General features: G+C 49.3%; 1 protein-coding gene and 1 long non-coding RNA gene across 2 annotated transcripts in view; one reads left to right on the top strand and one right to left on the bottom strand.

The window, feature by feature from the left end:
• Positions 1-379: 379 nt before the first annotated feature.
• Positions 380-21715, bottom strand: Gm40352. Its single transcript, XR_868664.3, has 3 exons — positions 21367-21715; positions 1241-1366; positions 380-1143 (listed from the first exon to the last, which is right to left on the bottom strand). It is a non-coding gene; the product is annotated as a predicted gene, 40352 (long non-coding RNA).
• Positions 20989-22376, top strand: part of Slc29a4 (solute carrier family 29 (nucleoside transporters), member 4) — a 30013-nt gene continuing 28625 nt past the window's right edge. Inside the window, exon 1 of the mRNA XM_006504706.3 lies at positions 20989-21095. The gene's annotated coding sequence lies outside the window, so the exon portion shown is untranslated. The remainder of the gene's footprint in view (positions 21096-22376) is intronic.

Here is a 22376-nt window from a genome sequence, read left to right on the forward strand (position 1 = left end):
CACCTGTGATGTAATTCCAGGCCCAGAGGCTCCCCCAAACTCACACACCGCCACACACACACAGTTAAAACTAATAATCGGTTTAGAGAGATGGCTCAGCAGTCATGAGCACTTACTGCACCCACAACTCCAGTTCCTGGAAATCCAACACTCTTGTGGCCATGGAAGGCAGCACACATGTGCACAGGCATAGATAGATGGAAAACAACACCCGTACACTTGAAGGCCAGCGTGGGCTATGGCATGTGCTCACGGCCCTGTCTTCAAGAGTCACTGGGATGAGCTGGGCATGGTGGCACACGCCTTTAATCTCAGCACTCGGGAGGCAGAGGCAGTCAAATTTCTGAGTCCGAGGCCAGCCTGGTCTACAAAATGAGTTCCAGGACAGTCAGGGCTATACAGAGAAACCCTGTCTTGGAAAAAAAAAAAGTCACTGGGATGGCTCAGCAAGTAGATGCATTAATGTGCAGGACTGGCAACTTGAATTTGATCCCTACAAGGCAAGGACAAGTGACTACTGCAAGTTGTCCTCAGGTGTTCCATGGTCCACACACTACACCTGTAATTCCAGGTACTTGGGAGTCTGAGGCAGGAGCATCGGAAGTTCAAAGCCTTCCAGAGTAACATAATGAACCTGTCTCACAGAATGATCGGACAAGGCTACAGAGCTGGCTCCGTGCTTAAGAATGGTTGCTGCTCTTGTAGGAGACCAGAGTTTGGTTCCCAGCATGTCAGGTAGTTCTCAACCACCTGTAACTCCAGCTCCAGGATCCAGTGTCCTCTTCTGAACCCCAAAGCCACCTGCACTCACCCACACAGACCATATATAACCCACATGCACACACTTTGAAGGAATGTTGAAAACATGGAAAGGCTGGGACATACCTCTGGTAGAGCTCATGCCTAGGTGTGAGGCCCTGGGTTCAAGTCTTACTACCATCAAAAGAAGGCCCCAGAAGCCTCCCTGATTTCTCTATCCAGGAAGAGCCTGCAATAGCTCCAAGAACCTGCAGAATCTCCAGTCAACCTTGCCCTTGCACTAGAGTGCCCATGTCCCATGAGTGTGGCCTCCCAGCTGCTCCAGCAAGGTCTTACAGTCCACCTGTGTCCCAGAGCTCATCAATCTTCATCACATGGCCTCCCCTACAGGAAAAAGTGACAGTCAGGTTGTTAATCGTGTGTAAATATACCCCATAGACAAAAATACAAATAATAAATTTAAAAAAAAAAACCTAATTACAGGAGCTGATGAGGCAGCTTGGTGGGTTACAGCATCCGTTGGTCTGCAGAGGATCAGGGTTATGCTCCCAGCACCCTGCATGGTGGCAAAAACGGCCTAAGTTCAGTTCCAGATGCCCTCCTCTGGCTTCCTTGGACACCATATGCAAGTAGTGCACAGACAGACAGGTGAAACACACACACAAATAAATTAATAAAACGTTTAAAAACAAAAGTCATTAAGACAGGTAAGATGTCTCAGTAGGTCAAGGCACTTAACCCCAGGAGCCACATGAGAAGAATGTGTGCATGACTTCAGCATGCACACACAAAGGGTGTAACATTTTGATCAGTTAAAACATGCTAACGTCTGGAAACAGATGCTCCAGGCCAGGGCACATGTGCTCATCACAACCCAGCCTTGGGGCTCTGCGAAGGCAGCCCTCCCTGTTGATTGTGGCTGACTCCTGGAGCCAGGGGGTCATCTGTAGTCACTGGGGACACTGCAAGAGGCAGCCTGTAAACCCTAGGGCCCCGAGTCAGGACTGGCCTCTGGAGGACAATGGATTGGCCTTGCTCTTCTCTCAGCCACTAGATGGCACAGGTCTCACGACTGCCTGTGTCTGTGGGACCTGAATTGCTCATTAGGGGTCCTCCAGCAGGGTGGGGTGGGGCGTCCTTGAAGCTGACCAGTTAGACTCCAGGAGCCTCAGTGCGAACTGGTCTCAAAATCCCAAATGCAAACATGACACAAATACACAATCCATTTTTAAAATATTTATTTGGTATGTATATGATGTATAAATATCAGGGGGCACCACGGCCCTCAAAGACCACGATTTCTGCTTCTGACACAGTGAGAATGTGTCTTTAGTACGGCACTCGCTCATGTGCTCATCAAAGGCTTGTCTCTGGGGTACTTTGTCCTCAGGGAGAGGTGGGGGAAACTAGATACCAGTGCTCTGTGTGGTATGAAGCCCCCACAGACTCAGCACTTGATCCCCAACTGGAGACAGAGGTAAAAGAATCCTGGGGCCCATCCCAGATGAGGAGACAAAGACAGTCACTCTGTGGTAACCCAGATATAGTGTCTGGCAAGAGTAGGTCTAAGTACCCATTGCCCAGGAAAATGGAGGACACTGAAAAAGAGCCAGAGTTCCAGTCAGGAGATCTCTGTCTGGTCCCAAGACTGCCATCCTGGGATGTGGACCATAATGGATCCAGCAGGAGGACTACTGTAGACATTACCCACACTGGCCCAAAGCCACGGCAGCATCTCTAGGATCAGGCTGACAAATGGCCATCACAAGACAGCCCCAGCTGGGCCCTGTATTCATCCCTCCTTCCTTCAGGTGGCTTCTTGTCAGCAGGCATTATTTATGCCCTCAATTACATCAGCAGATGAAATGTGGTATCTGTGGCCAGCTAAGTCATTCATTTGCTTCAAGCAGACTCAGCAGGCAAGGCTGGGGGACCTTAATGGATGCTGGCCCCACGGATGAGACCTGATCTATTTGAACAAGTCCTGTGCTGAGTTTCAGGGAACGACTGCTCCTGCTATATTTTGCTTTCTTCTTGTGCCTTGGACAAGTTCAAGGGGTTGGCCCCTTGCTTCCATCTCTAAGGCAGGGCTCAACTTTTGGGGATTTGGACTCCCACAGATAGGAGGTGACACTGTCGACAACACATGCACACTCAGGCACACTCGGAAGTCTGAGGACACTTGGTGTCAGTCCTCAGGCACCTTCTGCCTTTTGTTTGACATAGGATCTCTCACCAGCCTGGACCGTCACAGGCCGGGCTAGCTGGCCTGAGAGCTCACGGCAATCCCCTTGTCTCTGTGCCCATCGCCCATCCCCCTCTGCTAGAGGCACAGACACACATCACCGTGCCCTCTTAGATTCTGAGGATCTGAGTTCAGCTCCTGGTGCTTAACAAGGCAACACCCACTGAGCGACTGAGACATCACCCTGAGCCCAACACCTACCTTTCAAAAAGGGTTGTTTGGGTTTTTGGTTTTCCAAGACAAGGTCTCTCTGTTTAGCCCTGGTTGTCCTGGAACTCCTTCTGTAGACCAGGCTGGGCACGAACCTACATGGGCTTCTGCCTCCTGAGTGCTGGGATTAAAGGCATGTAACACTACACTGGGCTGGTTTGTTTCTTGGGGTCGGACTCTCACCATGTAGCCCCAAGTTGCCTATAATGTTTTATATAGACTGGGCTGGCCTCAAACTTGTGGCAATCCTCCTGTCTCTCACTGTCATCTGAATGCTGGAACTATAGGTGTGCGCCGCCCTGCCCGCCCTCTCAGCTCCGGAGAGTTGTGTCTACACTGGATAGTTTTACATCAACTTGGCACAGCTAAAGTCAACTGAGGAGGGAATCTCAATATAAAAAACACCTCCATAAGATCAGGCTGCAGGCAAGCCTGTAGGGCATTTTCTCAATTAGTGATGGATGGGGAGGGCTCGACCCATTGTGGGTGGTGCTGTCCCTACCTAGGCTGGTGGTCCTGGGTTCTATAAGAAAGCAGGTTGAGCAAGCCAGTAAGCAGCACCCCTTCATGGCCTCTGCATCAACTCCTGCCTCCAGGTTCCTGGCTTGCGTGAGTTCCTGTCCAGGCTTCCTTCAGTGACAGACTACAATGTGGAAGTGTGAACTGAATAACGCCCTCGCTCCCCCACCCTGCTTTTGGTCATGGCGTCTCATCACAGCAATAGAAACTTTAACTAAGGCATTGTTCATGCTGCCTGTACATGGGTATGTGTGTGCATGTACACACACGTGTGTAGGATGGGTGTGTATGTATGTATATGGCAGTCAGAGAGTACCCTTGGGTTTGTTTGTTTGTTTGTTTGTTTGGGACAGGATCTCTTGCTGACCCCCCAGACCTGGCTGACTGGGTGAAGCTGGTTGACCAGCAAGTCCCAAGAATAAATTTGTCTCCACCTCCAGGACACTGGGATTACAACCATGTCTAGAGGTGTGTGTGCACGCGTGCGCATGCATGCACTCGTGCATGTATGTATGTATGTATGTATGTATGTAAGTGTACTCATAAGAACATCAGCCTGAGCCGGGCGTAGTGGCGCACGCCTTTAATCCCAGCACTCGGGAGGCAGAGGCAGGCGGATTTCTGAGTTCGAGGCCAGCCTGGTCTACAAAGTGAGTTCCAGGACAGCCAGAGCTATACAGAGAAACCCTGTCTCGAAAAACCAAAAAAAGAACATCAGCCTGTATGCTACCATGCACATGTAAAGGCCAGAGGATAACTCCATAAAGTTGGTTGTCTCCCTTCACCTTTATGTGGGAACTCAGGTCACTAGGGGACTGACAAGTGTTTTTGCCTGCAAAGGTATCTCTCCAGCCCCATGCCCAACTTTTTTTTTTTTTAAATTGCACTAAGGTTTTAATAGACAGTGCTTCCCACCCTCTGGCTTGGCTACAATCTACAAGTACACACTTGCTATAGGCCTTGGTGAGGATGTGGAGAGACAGTCCCCCTTGTCCCATGGCTGTGTTATGAGCAATGGTATACCCACCACAGTTCTGTCTGCACACTGATACACCATTCAGACCCGCGATTCCATCCCTATGCTTGTATCCAAGAGAACAGGAGAAGACACGAAACCCACGCTTGTACACAAACATTTCTACAGTGTTTAACAGGCAGCCACTGGGCGTCAACAGAACGTGAGGTCTCTGCATGACAAAATATTATTTAGCTTTAATAAGAGATTGATGTTTTGGCATGTTCTAGAAAACAGATGAGCTGTGAGCATTGTGCTAAAGCCCCCACCAAAGCTTGTGTAGTCTGTGGTTCAGGAAGGACAAACTCCTTAGCACAGGCAGTGGGTTCCAGTGTAGACCTGATGGGGCAAAAAATGCTAATGGGGGTCTTCTTCTAGGTGAGGCACGGGCTCTGAGCAAGTAGAGGCGGTAGCCGCTCCATGCTCCAGTGAATGTACTATTTGTTTCACAGGATGAATTGTAGCTGTGAATGTAGCTTAGTTGGCAGAGTGCTTGTCTCAAGTCCAACAGGCCCTGGGTTGGAATTCCAGCACCCAGGTCAGGGTCAGCCTCTGCTACATAGTGAGTTCAAGGCCAGCGTGGGTTAACATGTCGGAGGTGACAAAATGGGCCTGGAGGTTAAAAAAAAGTAGGGGCAGAACTAAAAATCTATCCAAAAACTGCCATCCACAGAGCTGACTCGGCTCAGTACCACAGTGTGTATCTTCCGGTTAACTTTCCTGTCAAAAGCAGATGCATAAACTGATTTCCTAACCACGTGTGCCTCCACAGCAGTTTCTGTCCCCTGCATTATTGATGAATCTTTATTTTTACAGCCAACCCCCTCCCCCACTGGAATTTGCTCTTCAATAAATATATATGTGTACTGGATAAAAGGCCTAAACCTAGGTGTGGGGTACACACCTGAGACCTCAGCACTCGGAAAGTGGAAGTAGAGGAGGGTCATAAATTCAAGGTTATCCTTGGCTACTTAAGTTTGAGGCTAGCCTGGGCTACAAAAGGCTGTCTCAAAAAAGAAAAGAAAGAGAGAAAGAAAGAAAGAAAGAAAGAAAGAAAGAAAGAAAGAGAGAGAGAGGGGGGAAGAAAGGGAGAGAGAGGGGGGAAGGAAGGGAGAGAGAGAGAGAAAGAAAGAAAGAAAGAAAGAAAGAAAGAAAGAAAGAAAGAAAGAAAGAAAAGAAAGAAAAGAAAGAAAGAAAAGAAAGAAAGAAAAGACAGACAAAAGCAAAAGCAGGTGACTTAGAAATGATGGAGGCCGCATGATCCAATATGGGAGCCTTTAGACTGTTTAAGGCCATGGAGAAATGAGAAGCCATGCAGAAGAAGCAGCCAAGCTGAGAAGGACCAGAGCACACAGACAGCCCTCAAGGCACACATGAGAGCCTGGTGTGTGGCTCAAGTGTATTTCATGAGCTATTTGCGTGGTTCATGTGTGTGTGTGTGTGTGTGTGTGTGTGTGTGTGTGTGTGTGTAAATGTGAATACGTGCATTGTGTGTGCATTATATGCCTCTGCCCAGGCTCCTGGGAGGGACCCAATACCCCCACTCCTGTAAAGGACTCAGGCTCCCATAAGAAACCCTTCACTCAAGCTTCTGTGGGGGACCTGGGTTCCTGGGTGGCTCCTCATTAGCTGATGGTTTACGAGCTGCGGTTGGGTGGAGTGATTCCTTTGGCTTATCACTGGTGTCTGTCTAGGGTGAATAGACATTCGTTCACATCACCCTGGGAAAAGCAGATAACATGGGTCTGGGGGTATGGGGATGGGCATCCCTGAGTCATCTTCATCCCTGAATAGTGTTCTAGTCCAGAGCTCCCACACCGAGAGGGATTTGAGACTATTATAGTTCCCGTCACGCAGATTAGAATCCTGACCAAATTCTGTGGCCAGTTCCTGTGACAATGACCTTGGTAGGCCCGCTGTAGTGGCCTTCACAGGCAGTCGTGATGTCAGCAGCTCCTAGGAGATGACCCTCTGGGCACAGGCCCTGGCCCTCCCTCCCCCAGCCGGCAGTGGAATCAGACAGTTCCCTCTCTGCAGGCCACAGGCAGGTCGATAAAAACCTGTCCGCTCTAATTCATCATTTGCTTAAGCACCACCTAGCAGGGACCTTCTGGGAGACACCAGGCTGTGACCACAGCTACCTGCTTCTCACAGATGGCACAGGAAGGAGGCTGCCGCCCTGTGGCCCAGACCTGGCCCTGAAGAAACCAGTCTGAAAGCCAGCCTGAGCCACCACCCACCCTGAGCCTGTGCCACCCACATCTCCCTGTTGGCAGACATGTGTCCTGGCTGGGCGGCTAGGCTGTTCTCTGTCTCCCAGCCTGGGTACTGGAGTGCTCCAGACTCTGTAGGCAGGGATGGCCCACAGGGCCGGAGTGTACACACTGGGACCCTGAGTGTTTGAAAGAGGAGAAGTTTGCACAAGGCTCCCCAGAGGGAGGCAACTTGATTCTCGGGTGTGTATGTGTGCTGCATGCACATGAGTGTGTGTTGTATACACATGAGTGTGCATGTTTATGTGCACATGAGTATGTTACATGCATATGAGTATGTATTACATGCACATATGTGTGTGCATGTGTGTGTGCATGTGTTACATGCACTTGTGTGTATCTGTATTACATGCATATGAGTGTATGTTACATGCACATAACTATGTGTTACATGCACTTGTGTGTGTGTACATTGCATACACAAAAGTGTATGTGTGTGGTTGTACCCAAGTGCACACACGCAGAGCTCAGAAGCCAACTTCAGATATCTTTTTTCATTTATTCTGTCTTACTGGCCTGAGATAGGATCTCTCACTAGGCTAGAAGTTCATTATTAAGGCTAGGCTAGCCAGTCAGCAAGTTCTTGGAATCTGCTCATCTCTGCCCCACCCCCACCCCCCACAAAGCCCTATCTGGCTTTTTACATGGTATGAGGGTTCAAACCCAGGACCTCACTCTTGGAGAGCAAGCACGGTTTCTCATTTAGCCTCCTCCTAGACTCCATCTCATTTGGAGACATGCTCTCTCACAGGACCTGGGGCTCACTGATAAGGCTAGGCAGGTTTGCTGGTGAGCCTCAGTATCTGCCTCTCTCTCTCTCTCTCTCTCTCTCTCTCTCTCTCTCTCTCTCCCTCAATATATACATATCTGGGCACATCTGTGAGAATATCACCAGGAAGTGATGTGGAAAGACCCAGCCTAAATATAGGCATCACCATCCCATAGGCTGAGGTCCCGTCTAAATAGAAATGGGGAAAGGAGAAAGTAAGATGAACACCAGCACTCATCTCTCTGTTTCCTGACTGTGGATGCAGTGTGAGCAGCTGCCTCATGTCCCTGCCCCCATGCCTCCCCCCCCCCCGCATCACAATGGACTGTGTATCCTCAGACCGTGAGCCAGATATCACGATGGACTGTGTATCCTCAGACCGTGAGCCAGAGCAACCCTTCCTTTCTTTGAGTTGCTTTTGTCACAGCAGTAAGAAAAGTGTCTATTGCACCACTCTTGGGTGACAAATGAAGACCCTGTGACCACCAACCAACTGGGTCAGTGTGCTGGGGCTGCCGTAAGAAAGTACTATGAAGGGCTGGAGAGATGGCTCAGTAGTTAAGAGCACTGACTGCTCTTCCGGGGGTCCTGAGTTCAAATCCCAGCAACCACATAGTGGCTCACAACCATCTGTAATGGGATCTGACGCCCTCTTCTGGTGTCTAGAGACAGCTACAGTGTACTTACATATAATAAATAAATCTTTGGGCCGGAGTGAGTGGGGCTAGAGTGAGAAGGAAAAAAAAAAGTACTATGAAGCCAGGCAGTGGTGGTGCACACCTTTAATCCCAGCACTCAGGAGGCAGAGTTAGGTGGATCTCTGAGTTTGAGGCCAGCCTGCTCTATAGGACAGCCAGGGCTACACAGAGAAACCCTTTCAAACAAACAAACAAAAGCAAACAGTATATTTTATATACTGAGGCAAGGTCTTTCAGACCTCATCAATTGAGCTAAGATGTTCCAGGAACCTTTTGTTCCTTCTTCCCATTCACTGGGTTTCCAGGGAGGTCGCCATACCCAACCAACATTTGTATAGGTGCTAGGGATCCAAACTCCAGTACCCACACTTGTAAAACAAGCTCTTTACCTGATGAGCCATCTCTGCTGTCTCTGTCATCCCGTCATCTTAGGTGAACACCAGACATCCTGTTGAGGACCTGCCCTGATCAAATACAACCTCATCCCAAGATTCCAAGCGCCACTAGACTCACAGACCAACAAGCAGGACCTAAACCTACCTTGCCATGACCCTAAAACCCTAAAGCACACACACTCACACCTAGCCAGGACACCTATGGTACTTTATTTAAGTGGAGCACGTGGATCCCAGCTAGGTGGTACGCAACTATAAACCAACACTTGGGATGTGGAGACAGGAGGCCCCAAAGTCCAAGGCCAACCTGAGTCACATAATCAGCTCATCGCTAGCCTGGGCAACATAATGAGTTTTAAGACCAGCCAGGGCTATATGAGCTTCTGCCTCAAAATTCAAACAAACAATAACTATGCTCTTGGGAATCAGTGAAATGGCTCAGTGGGCAAAGTGTTTGGCACTCAAACCTGTCAACCTGAATTTGATTCTCAGAACCCATAGAGATGGAAGAAGAGGACCAGTCCACAGTGCTGTGATCTGATCTCCACACACACATAAACACACATGCACACACACACAGACACACACACATGCACACACACAGAGACACATATGCACACATAAACACACATGCACACACACACAGACACACACACATGCACACACACACAGACACATATGCACACATAAACACACATGCACACACACACACACACATGCACACACACAGAGACACATATGCACACATAAACACACATGCACACACACACAGACACACACATGCACACACACAGAGACACATATGCACACATAAACACACATGCAGACACACACAGACACACACACATGCACACACACAGAGACACATATGCACACATAAACACACATGCACACACACAGACACACATACACACACACACAGACACACACAAACACACACAGAGAGACACACACAGACATACACACAAATGCTCACACACACAGACACACACACACACTGACACACATACACACATACACATACACACACACACAGACACACATAGACATACATACATAAACACACACACACAGACACACAGAGACACACACATACACACACACACACACACAGAGGGACACACACACACTGATTCTGATTTCTTAAAACAATGGTTCTTTTTTTTTTAACCCTAACCCTAACCTAACCCTAACCCCTGACCCTGACCCTGACCCTAAACCCTAATCCTAACCCTGATCCTAAACCCTAACCCTAAACCCTAACTCCTGACCCTGACCCTAAACCCTAATCCTAACCCTAATCCTAAACCCTAACCCTAACCCTAAACCCTAACCCCTAACCCCTGACCCTGACCCTAACTCTAACCCTAAAAACAGTGGTTCTTAACCTGTGAATCAAGACCTCTCTGGGGCTCTCAAACCAGATATTTACATTATGATTCATAACGGTAGCAAAATTACAACTAGGAAGTAACAATGAAAATAATGTTATGATTGGGGGACACTACAACATGAGGACCTGTATTAAAGGGTCACAGCATTAGAAAGGTTGGGAACCACTGTCTGAAAAGGTCTTTGTTCATTTGAGCAGCACAGCTATGAAACACCCAGATGTCTCCCTCTCCACTCGACTGCTTCAACTAGTCCGCCTGATGGTTAAGTAGCTGCTGTTTCAGAAGACTGGAAGAAACAGAAGTTGCCAAGATTCTTACAAACTTTGTCCAGAACTGGCTGAGAGCCACCATGACTTCACCCAGAAATCAAGACAATCTAGGTCAGGGCAGGAATTTAAGGGGAGAAGCCAGCTCTCCCTAGGGGAAGCAATACATGCAGGAGGTGACCCTGACCGGCATCAATGGATGGGCAGATGCAGCAATGTCTGATCTCTGTTTGCTATGTGGGGGTTTTGGTAGATTCACCATGAACATTGTCAACACATTCAGAAGATTTGTTCTGGTTTAATTTGGGGGGTGGTGGCGCGGGGGTGGGGGGGGTGAGACAGGGTTTCTCTCTGTAGCTCTGGCTGCCCTGGAACTCACTCTGCAGACCTGGCTGGCCTTGAACTGAGAGATCCACCTGCCTCTGCCTCCCAAGTACTAGGATCAAAGGCATAGGCTACCACCACCCAGCACACTCAGAAGTTTAACAAGAAAGCAAAGAAGCACTCTGGGGTGCCCCGTGTCTAGGAGTGTACCCGAAGTGCAGGGCTGGGTGCTTAATGAAGACTATAGAGACACCACTTCATGCCCCAACTAGCCCCAAGTCCCAAGTTTCCTGTTGGCTATGAAACCCAGAACAGTCTGTGGTATTCACCATCTCTGTTGGTGGCAGTCAGTGTGGGGGCTTGAGATTTGCATAAGCTGGGGGAGAGCTAACTGCAAAAGAGCTCTCAGAGAAGGTTCTCAATAGCAACCCAAATGCTCTGGGGTACTGAAAATAAACTGGAGAAAGGAAGAGGCCAGTGAGGAGGAGACGTGTGTACGTAGAAGTCTCCAGAACTTTGCTGAGGACTCTGGTCTTCAGTGGCCATTCAACTTTACGCTTAAACTTGTCATTGAACATTGATGTGCATATGTCTCCTCCCTATTCTTGAGTGTATATAGGTGTGAGTGTGTGGTGTGTGCACACTCAGGCCCAAGGAGGATATCAAGTGTTCTGCATTATCACTCTCTGCCATATCCCCTTGATGAAGGGTCTCTTTGTTGAACCTGCAACTCAGTTGGCATCTGTCAAGCCCAAGTCATCTCTCTGTCTACACCCCGCCCCAACCCACTTACTTACACAAAACTCAGGTTACACGGAGCCACATTTGTAGGTGCTGGTGATCTGAACTCAGGTCCCCATTCATGTGCAGCAAAGCACCTCTGGGTATTTTCAGCGAGGTTTAACTGAGCAAGGAAGATGTACCCTGAGCCCGCCCTGAATGTGGATGGCACTGATCCACAGGGTGGGAGCAAAAAGGGAGATTGAGCTGAGCACCAGCATTCATGTCTCTCCTCCTCCAGTGGCCTCATGACCTGCCACCATGTTTTCCCCACAGTGATGGACTGTGCACTCTCAGACTGTGAGCCAACCCAAACCTTTCTCCTTTAAGCTGTTGCCACAGCAAAGAAAAGAGTAACCAGGGCTGGAGAGATGGCTCGGCCATTAAGACTGCTCTTCCAGAGGTCCTGAGTTCAATTCCCAGCAACCACATGGTGACTCACAACCATTTGTAATGAGATCCGATGCCCTCTTCTGGAGTGTCTGAAGACAGCTACAGTGTACTCACATACATTAAATAAATAAATAAATAATTCTTTTATTTAAAAAAAGGAAAAGAAAAGAAAGGAAAGGAAGAAAATAGAAGAGAAAAGAAAAGAAGAGAAAAGAAGAGAAAAAGAAGAGAAAAGAAGAGAAAAGAGTAACCAGTACCCAGAACTTCTGTCTGGAATGGTGACATACTCTGTCACAGGCAGGTGCCCCACACCATGAATGTGCTTGGCACTGCTGAACTATACACACAAACATGGCTAAAATGGGAAATTTTATGTTGTAAAGCTTTTACTATAAATTGGGAATGAGGAGGCAGATTTGCCGCTGTCTGCAGTTAATGTAACTGTCTACCTGTGGAGCTGTGGAGAATAGCGAGTGTCTGTCAGGGAGTTTTTAGGTGCCAGAGGTCATTTAAAGACACCAGGGTTGCAAGGGATCACATTTGACCTGATCTGGAAGTTTCCTTCCTGGAGGCTGGCTTTCACTGGCTGGAGCTAACCCATACTAACTAGTCTTACCTGGCTGAAAAACCCTGTGAACCACAAGAGCAATCTAGCAGGCAAGATATAGGTACCGGTGCCTCTGTGGCATGACTGTTACATAGTAACCTGCCCCTTTCAGAGTGGACTTGAAGTGTGCGCTACAGGAGGGAGTTAGCACCTGTTATAATCAAAGGCCTATGGATTGAGCGGTCATATGCCCTGGAGAGGAACTTAATATTGTTGCTTTAGGAAATGGACATGGTGTATCTTCTAAATGCCCATGATGTTTTCACCCGTAGACAAGTGGTAGAGGATCTGTTTGAGGTCACTGTAGGTGACTTTAGAGACCCACATCTGGTCCAAGTTCTGGGAATAAATGCCCTTTGAGTGCTTAGTTCTAAACAGGACATCCATTATAACCCCATAAGGCTCAAAGTGCGTCAGAGCAGAGGGAGAAGAAAGAATGTAACAACCATAAAACTCCTCGGAGGAAAGCTGCAAACAGTCTTCAGTGGGTGACATGGCTGCTGGATGCATGACCTCACGATAGCTATGGTTACCAGCATAAGACTCACACAGGACAGTGACCGCGCCAGCACGGGGAGAAGGAGCCCATGAGCCTTGCCCATCTGAGCTGTGCTTCCCTGTTAATGGCGCTGGGGGAGGGGAGGCCATTTCCCTCAGCGGCGCACCCTCTGGCGAGGAGACCACATTCTGGTAAATAAGCTGTGTTCCTGCAAGGCCCTAATGAAACTCGGGAGTCGGAAATAAAATAAGCCAGGCGTGGTGGCGCACGCCTTTAATCCCAGCACTAGGGAGGCAGAGGCAGGCGGATTTCTGGGTTCGAGGACAGCCTGGTCTACAAAGTGAGTTCCAGGACAGCCAGGGCTACACAGAGAAACCCTGTCTCGAAAAAAAACAAAACAAAATGAAAGGAAAGGAAAGGAAAGAAAAGAAGAGAAAAGAAAAGAAAAAATTAGAATTAAGAGGGGAGCCAGTTGGGAAGGAGTTCACTAGAGATGTGAGAGGAATGAGAGAGTAGTGGGGAAGAAAATCAAAATGTGTCGTATACATTTATTAAATTGTCAAATTGTGATCATTGTGGTCATCACCACAACCATTACCATCATCATCATCATGGCTGTGAAGACAATTGGTCGCCGCTAAAGTTCTTGTCCCAGAAGCATGAAGATGTGGGTCTGATTCACAGCACATCCCATAGAAAGCCAAGCATGGTGGTGCATGCTTGTAATCCCAGAACTGAGGCATGGGAACAGGAAGATCCTGGAGCTCCCCGCCAGTCAGTCGAGCTGGATTTGCAAGCCCCAGGTCCTAGTGAGAGACTGTTGGTACAGTCAAGGTAGGTGGGGGATAACACTGAAGGTTGACCTCTGGGCTCTGTGTGTGTGTGTGTGTGTGTGTGTGTGTGTATGTGTGTGTGTTCTCCCTACTTCGTAGGTGAGTGTGTGTGTGTGTTCTCCCTGCTTCGTAGGTGAGTGTGTGTGTATGTGTGTGTGTGTGTGTGTGTGTGTGTGTGTGTGTTCTCCCTGCTTCGTAGGTGAAAGCCCTGGGGCTGCACCCTCTCACCTTCCAGGCTGTGAAAGCTGAAGCTATTTTTGTGCAGTCAATAGTCCTTCCCCCCAGGGAGACAAGATGTCAGAACCTTCTTTTTAGGTCAAAACCCCCCAAAAAATCCAATAAAGCTGGGTGGGGTGGTTTACATTTATAATCCCAGCACTCAGGAGACTGAGATAGGAGCGGTGCCATAAATATCAGGCTAGCCTGGGCTACAGAGTAAGACCCTGATGATGATGGTGGTGGTGGTTGGTGGGTGGTGGTGGTGATGATGGGCTGGAGAAATGGCTCACTTGTTAAGACTGCTTGTTCTTCTTTCTGAGGACCTTAGTTCTATTCCCAGAACAGGTGACTGAAACTCACAAACACCTGTAATTCCAGCTCCAGGGGATCCAATGCCCTCTTTTGGTTTCTGCAGCACACACACAAATAAACAATAAATCTTTTAAAAATAATAACGAGAGAGAGAAACTGATGAGAGTTACTTGCTGGGAGCTGGAGATGTGGCTCAGCAGTTAATGGCACTGGCTGCTCTTCCAGAGGACCTGGGTTCCATGCTTAGCACCCACGTGACTGCTCACTACAGTTTATAGCTCCAGTTCCAGGGCATCTGACACCCTCACTCAGACATAAATGGAGGTAAAATGCACATAAAATATAAATAAACATTTTTTTAAAAAAAGGAGCCACTTATCAGAAAAGTCACACAATGGTTACAAATCTCTGATGTCATGAAGCATGAAATGTCTGAAAGGAAATCCGTCTCCTGTCAGGCTCAGCACCAGGGATACAGCCCTGAGGCAGTCTCAACAGGGAGCCCACACGTTGGAGGGCCAGACTTGGCCACACAGCCTCTGAGTCCTGTGGGCCACAGGTCAAGGGACACCGTGGCAAGCCAAAGCACAGAAGACCCATGGTGACAGGAAGCCAGTGGAAGACTTGCTGAGAAACAGCTTCTGTGGGGACTTTTGTGCCCTGCACCCTCACCTGGGACCTAGGCTTGAACGCTCTTGCCTGAAAGATGGGGAGATGGAAAGCTACTCTCATGTGAACAGCCAATATTCCTTGTGTGTGTGTGTGCGAAAATTTATATAAGGCTGTATGTATGGGTACGTGTTTGTGCATGTAACTTATTACATATAAAAATGTACATGTGTGATTCAAGCTGGATTGATGTACATTTATGTGTGAGAATGTGTCCTTGAGTCACTCTGCATCCCTGTGCCTGTGTGTGGCTTATGTATGGGTGTGAACATGTTTGTGTGTGACTGTGCCACGTGTTACTGTATACATGCATGTCACCGTTTCTGGCTTATAGCTGTCATTGTGACTCTGTATATGAGAGTCAGTGTGTGTGTGTGTGTGTGTGTGTGTGTGTGTGTGTGTGTGTATCCCTGTGCTTGATGTCCCTGGGTAGTGTGTCTGTGTGTAACTCAGCATGCGCTGCCCTGTATACAGGTGGCACTAAACATGTATGTGAGGGGCCTGCCTCGCTGTTTGTGGCCTCTCAAGTTGAAGATGACCCTTTTAAATGACAGTGAGAATACGGGTGAGGCTTTCCCACAAAGCTCTCTGTGCTCTCAAATGTCCTTCAAGAGGCAAAGCTGATGAGAAGGAGGGGGGCATCGCAGGAGGCAACAGAAGGAATACAAAGTGGCCTGGCTAGCCCCTACCCCAGGGGCCCTAGACTAGGGCAGTGACCCACCTGGGGGGCTTCAGGACCCCTAAGAGTCCCACTATGCCTGTCACACCCTGAGAGAAGGAGCAGTCGGAACTGTCTGCAGAGATAACAAAAAATTACCGATGTTGTTTCAAAAACGCACTCCCGGCATGAAAGTGCTGTCTTCTGTTGTCATGGAATTAACAATACAGATAAAGATCAAAGAGACTAGAATAGATTCGGCTCCGTCTCCCACTAAACTCCTGGACTCCCGTTCACCCAAACTTCAGACTCTCAGTTCCCTCCAGAGAACATTCCAGATTGGCGGTTCTCAGACTTCCTAATGCTGCTACCCTTTAATGAGGTTCCTTGTGTTACAGTGAACACCCCCCCCCATCACCATCACACACCGATAAAATGATTTTCTTGAAACTTCATAGCTGTAATTTTGCTCCTGTTATGATTTGTAATGTAAATAACTGTGTTCTTACCTGGTCTTGGGCAACCCCTGTGAAGAAGCCCTGTGATTCCCAGCCTTGTTCTAGATGGTACAAAGCAGTCCTCCATCACCCCAAGTGCAGGGACCCCAACCCTCCTAGACAGTCATTTAGTTCCTTTTAGGCAAAGCTCCCTCCTCAACCCCTACCCACCACCCTGCCCTTCACCTCTTGCACATTGAAAGCAGAAGAGGGCAGTCAAGCTGGCTGGGAATGGAGTGCTCCTATGAAGCAGAAGATGTGGGTGCTCTGAGACAGAGAAGGTCCTCTGATTCTCCTCCCTGGTTCCAGCCACTTTTAAGGCCCAGCCTCTCCTATACCTATGTCGGTTGCTGTGACAAAATCCCGAAGGGAAACAACCTTCAGGAGGAAAGAGTTGATTTGGCTTCCAGGGCTTTCTCTTAGGAAGCCTGGAGCCTGTTAAATCCAGTCCCCGCTCAGCAGGCGCTCTTGCTTTGGGCCTGAGGGAAAGCAGACAGCATCCAAAGAGCGTGGATGGAGGAGACCTGCTCACCTCATAGCAGCCAGGAAGCAGAGAGAGAGAGAGGGAGACAGAGACAGAGAGACCCGAGAACTCCCAAAAGGCAACAACGGATGGGAAAGAAGACATATCTTTCATGACTGTGTCCCACCCTCGTATACAATGATCTACTTCTAACCAGGTCCCATCTCCAAACCGCTGTTTCATCTCTGAACCCATCAGTGGATCAATACATTCATTTGTTGAGTAACATTCATACCCTAACTACAGCATTCTAGGCTCTACCACTGAGCCACACCCCAGCCCCTCACTGGGGGATTCTAGGCAGGGGCTCTACCACTGAGCCATGCCCCCAGCCCCTCCCTGGGGGATTCTAGGCAGGGGCTCTACCACTGATCCACACCCCAGCCCCTCCCTGGGGGATTCTAGGCAGGGGCTCTACCACTGAGCTAGCTCTACCACTACCCAGCTCATTACTGAGGCTATAGCCACACAATTCAGGCCTCCTAGACGAGAGAGAGAGAGAGAGAGAGAGAGAAAGAGAGAGAGAGAGAGAGAGAGAGAGAGAGAGAGAGAGAGAGAGAGAGAGAGAGAGAGAGAGAGAGACCAAGGTCACACACGGAGTCAGGAGCTTAAGTAACTCCTTCAAATGCCTCATCCAGGGCTTTCTTTTGGAAAGCCTGAAACCTATTAAATCTTTAAAGGACATTATCAAGGGAGGCACATCACGTTTTCTTAATCCTTAAGGAGGATTAGAGAATTCAGCCAAGATAAACTCCTCCTGCCAACGCAGCCGTGCTCCCCCTGGGTCTGCAGCCTGGGAGATGTCTCCAGCGCCAGCAATGCTCACGGCTCATATTCATACCCACTGCAAACCTCTGAGAATCCTGACAGCTGAGAGGAAGGGTCCAGCCAAGCAGCAAAAACAAAATCAGAGAGTGTAAGGCTTCGCCCTACATAAGCAAGGCTGGGAATCAAAAGGTGAAAGGCTCACACTCCGTAGTTAAGTGGTACAATGCAGTGTGGTTGCTAGCGTGGTTGCAAGCGTGCTTTCCTGGCATACATGAAGCTCTGTGTTGAATCCCCAGCACCCCATAAAACTGGTGTGGTGCATACCTGTACTTCCAACACTCAAGGTAGAGAAGGGAGAATCAGAAATTCAAGGCCATCCTCGCCTGCACAGTAAATTGAAGGCTATTGTAGGCTACTTGAGACCCTGTCTCTATCAAGGTAACAGGCACACTGTGAAGTGGATACATTTGCCCATCTGTCTCTTAACAACTTGGAAGGACTAGTGGAATTGGTGATCTGGCCCCAGTTGCTGCTCTTGGTCAGCTCAGGGCCACCTGACACCCCCATTTTTCCTTTCCTACCAGTCTGCTCTGATTCTGTTCCCTGAAACGCACATCCTGGTTTACTCTCAGCCCAAAGAACACAAGCAGCAACCGAATCCAAGCAGGGAGGCTCAGGACTGCTCCGACCAAGACTTAACGTCCCAAAGGGGTCTAAACGGCAGGACACCCGAACCCGGTCTTCCACAGACTGCTTAGCTGCGTCTGATTGGCTGTCTGGACAGTGATGGAGATTTGCAAAGTCACAATGACCTGCCTTGCCAGACCTTGAGGCTTTGGTGGGCTGAGCGTAAGTGGGAGTCACAGAGACGTTCAGAGACTCAGGTAACCCGCTTAGCTTTGTTCTGGGAGACATTCTGTGCAGAGAAGTGTCCTAAAGGGGCAGGGAGCTACCAAGGGGCCTAGAGAAGGTCACAGTTGTCCAGGTGGCAGACAGGGACCTGTGATGTATTTAGGGGACACTCATATAGATGATGACGAGACGCCCTCAGTGTGGAAGATTAACAGTAGTATGGAGATGACAATGGACTGTTTGGTGAGAAAAGCCCTGATTTTCATCATTGGATAACTTTTCAATTACATTTTTAGTGTGCATGCGTGCATGCATGTGTGTGTGTGTGTGTGTGTGTGTGTGTGTGCGTTGGTGTCGGTGCATGTGTGTGACAGTGCATATATGGACATATATGGACGTCAGAGGACAAGATGCAGAAGTTAAATTCTTTTTATTTCATGTGGCTTCCAAAGATTGAACCCAAGTTGTTTGACTTGTCAGCCAATGACCTTACCCACAGGGCCACCTCACCAGCCCAAGTACTGGTCCATTGCTGTGATGTGCCACACACACCATGGCTGACCTGAAGGTAACCACAGCATTCAGCATCATGGAATGTAGAACAGGAAACAGACCTGGTGCCTCCACCACAAAGGGAAGTGTAGAAATAACCTTTCCTACACTGACGACTCAGAGCGTGGGCCCCTCCTGTGAGTTTAATCAGCTTAATTTTTAATTAGATTGGAATTTAACAGTCCTCTTGAAACTTTTCCTGAAAAAAATGTAATCAGGTCTCCGGAGCTGGTGCTCACAGCTCTAGCTGGTGTTCTCAAATGGAAGTGGCCAGGGCAGGTGTCTACATTTGCCTCAGGGATGCTCAAGAGGCAGACTCTAGCCTCCCAAAGATGCTCACTCAACAAGTACTGACCTGACCCACCAGTACAGGCCTCACCCACAGGCACAGGCCTCACCCACAGGGCTCAGGCCTCACTCAGAAGGCATAGGCCTCACCCACAGGGCATAGGCCTCACTCAGAGGGCTCAGGCCTCACCCACAGGACACAGACCTTCCCCACAGACAAGTGTCTCCCCCATTGCCCCACACCCTCCACACAATGGTTTTGTGCCAAGTTACACAATGCCCAGGTCACCTGTTTGTGCTACTGACCATCTAGGACTTACTTGACCAAATTGATGGATCAATAGTTGTCACATATCAATTAAGGTGACCTCCATCCTGATGTGATATCCTGATACACGGGTGACACAGCTGAGAGCACTTGTCTTAGGTTACACAGTGAGGACAGGACAAGTGTTATAACCTGTTATCTTTCTTCTCTCTGGAGTGTGAGACAAAAGGCAGGGCTTATGGGACCACACTGTTGGGGCTACAGTCTACAAAGGTCCTGACAGGGAACTGAAGGCTCCAGGAGTGGGAGAGGTAGTTCCTGTCTGTCTATCTGTCTATCTCTGTCTTTGCCTCTGTCTCTCTCTCTCCCCCTCCCTTCTCTATCTGTGTTGCAAAGAATCAAACCTATGGTCTTGCCCATGCTAGAAAACAAAACAAAATAACAACAAAAACAAAAATAAAAACCTCTAGCTCACTGGCCCCATCCTTGGGATCACTGGAATCACTGGGAAATTCTAGGCAGGGGCTCTACCACTGAGCCACGCCCCCAGCCCCTCCCTGGGGGATTCTAGGCAGGGGCTCTACCACTGAGCCACACCCCAGCCCCTCACTGGGGGGATTCTAGGCAGGGGCTCTATCTCTGAGCCACGCCCCCAGCCCCTTCCTGGGGGATTCTAGGCAGGGACTCTACCACTGAGCCACGCCCCCAGCCCCTCACTCGGGGATTCTAGGCAGGGGCTCTATCTCTTAGCTATATTCCCCAACCCCTGTGGGTCTCAAAATATTTAGTTCATTCTCCTCATCCTGAGCCCTAGACACAGCAAACCATTTAGAGAGTCATCTATAAAGTCACTCCTCAACAGATGTTTCCCCTGATGGAAGGGACTTTCTCTCTCTCTCTCCATTTACCCTCCTACATCATAACTTTTTGGATTGGAAAATGGCTCTCTTTATTTTCAGAGGAAACAATAAAGCTATTTTCAGCCTGGGAACAAATGAGGCCAGTAGTCATAAAAGCCTAAAAGCTGGTCCTAGAGAGCCCGCATCACAGATGTCAGTGACCTGTTCCACGTGGGGGGCACTTGGTTTCACAGGGTGTAAGTACGAAAAAAAAGAAGGTTATAAGAAGAGAGCAACAGCGAGGCACAGAGAGGACACTGGAGTCACATAGCTTGATGAGACACCCATCAAGTCACACTTGATGAGACACTGAGCCCCACAGAGAGTGCGTGCCCCGTCTTAGGACATACAGCCCATGGGTGCCAGAGCCCCACTCGGCAAGGCTCTGCTGGGCACCAGGGCTGTAGCGACAGCTACGGTGTTTTCTCAGCGCCTGGGAACAGATGGCCCCAGCTCCCACCCACGGAAGCCAAACATTTTCCCTGGCTCATTCGCTCAGAAGCCTGCTCTTGTAAATAGAGAGTAGAAGAGCTTTCTCAAGCCGCGTGCGTGTGTGGCTCACATAGACCTGACACCACGAGAAGTCTGGGAGGGAGCACAGACAGACTCGGGTAAGCAAGACTCCCCGAGTGTGTGTGTGTGTGTGTGTGTGTGTGTGTGTGTGTATGTGTGTGAGAGAGCCGGGAGTCTCTCGGCCAGCAACGAGCCATGAGAGGGTGCAGTGTAGGCTAGGCAGGCTGGAGACTATTCTTCCCTCTGCCACTCCCATGGGGTCGGTCTGGGGTGGGGGGGTCTCTGGCATCAGTTTTCTTGCCTGTGAAATGGACACGCTTATGAGCTTTCTGGAAAACGAAGTTGTATGTGGGAGTCTGGTGCTCTTACCTCCCTTCATCTGGGGGTGGGTGGTCACTTCGGGGGATCTCTTGTCATCCTCTTTCACCAGCGAAGCCTTTTTCGGATCATTCTTACTTCCTCTGCTGTGTGACCTTGAATAAATGCCTTCCCCTCTCTGGGCCTCATCCCAGTGTCAAAGGGAAGTCACAGGAGGGTTCCTGTGGGAGGTGGAGTATGCTGGAACTTACAGTGAAGGAGTAGAAAGGGAGCCAATGTGAGGGGACTGGAGGAGGGAGACACTTTGGGAATAATGTGAACAAAACAGACCGAGAAGCTCTGTATGGGTACGGCTGAAACCCCCGGCACTGACGGGGAGTCAGAAGGATCAGAAATTCAAGACCAGTCCAGGCTATGTACCAAAGAAGGGAGGAGAGGGGAGGAGGGAGGAGAGGGGAGGAGAAAGGAGAGATTAAGAAGACCATAGATGGGGAAGCCACAAGCAACTGATGTACAGCCAGGCTTCAAGGGATAGGCTGGGGAGATGTCCGAGGGTCCCCGAAAGCCAGAATTCACAGGAATACAGAACTACAGTGAGCAGCAGGAAGTGATACGGCCAAGCGTTCCAGGGTCAGCAACAAGGCTAGTGCCCCCTAAGGTGTTCCCCCCCCCCTCAACCCTGCCATCCTCACCCACAGCAGCCAGTAATGAAGAGTTATTTCCAACTAAAAGCCCTTGGAGCTGAGCCAGACAGCTCCAGGATGCTGAGCCGGCCTCCAGCAGTGGCCCGCGGCCCTAGCCGCCCTTAAGAGTCCTTATCCACCTCACTAGGTTGAGTCTCAGTCTTAGGAAGAAGCTGATGTGAGGTTAGGGGACACAACTGTCTGATTGCCAGGCCTAGTAGTCTTGGGGGGGGGGTGGGCTCAAGGGATCTCTGGACTAATAGATTTGGGGGTGGGGAAGGGTGTACATCTGCCCTGCTGCAGCGTGAGTTGGACAAGCTCCTCCAAGATGCTGGGCTGTCCTCTGTGATAACTCCCTCCCAACAGCAAAATGCAGAT

This window comes from Mus musculus, chromosome 5, assembly GCF_000001635.26.
Source record: "Mus musculus strain C57BL/6J chromosome 5, GRCm38.p6 C57BL/6J".
Classification (NCBI taxonomy): domain Eukaryota; kingdom Metazoa; phylum Chordata; class Mammalia; order Rodentia; family Muridae; genus Mus; species Mus musculus.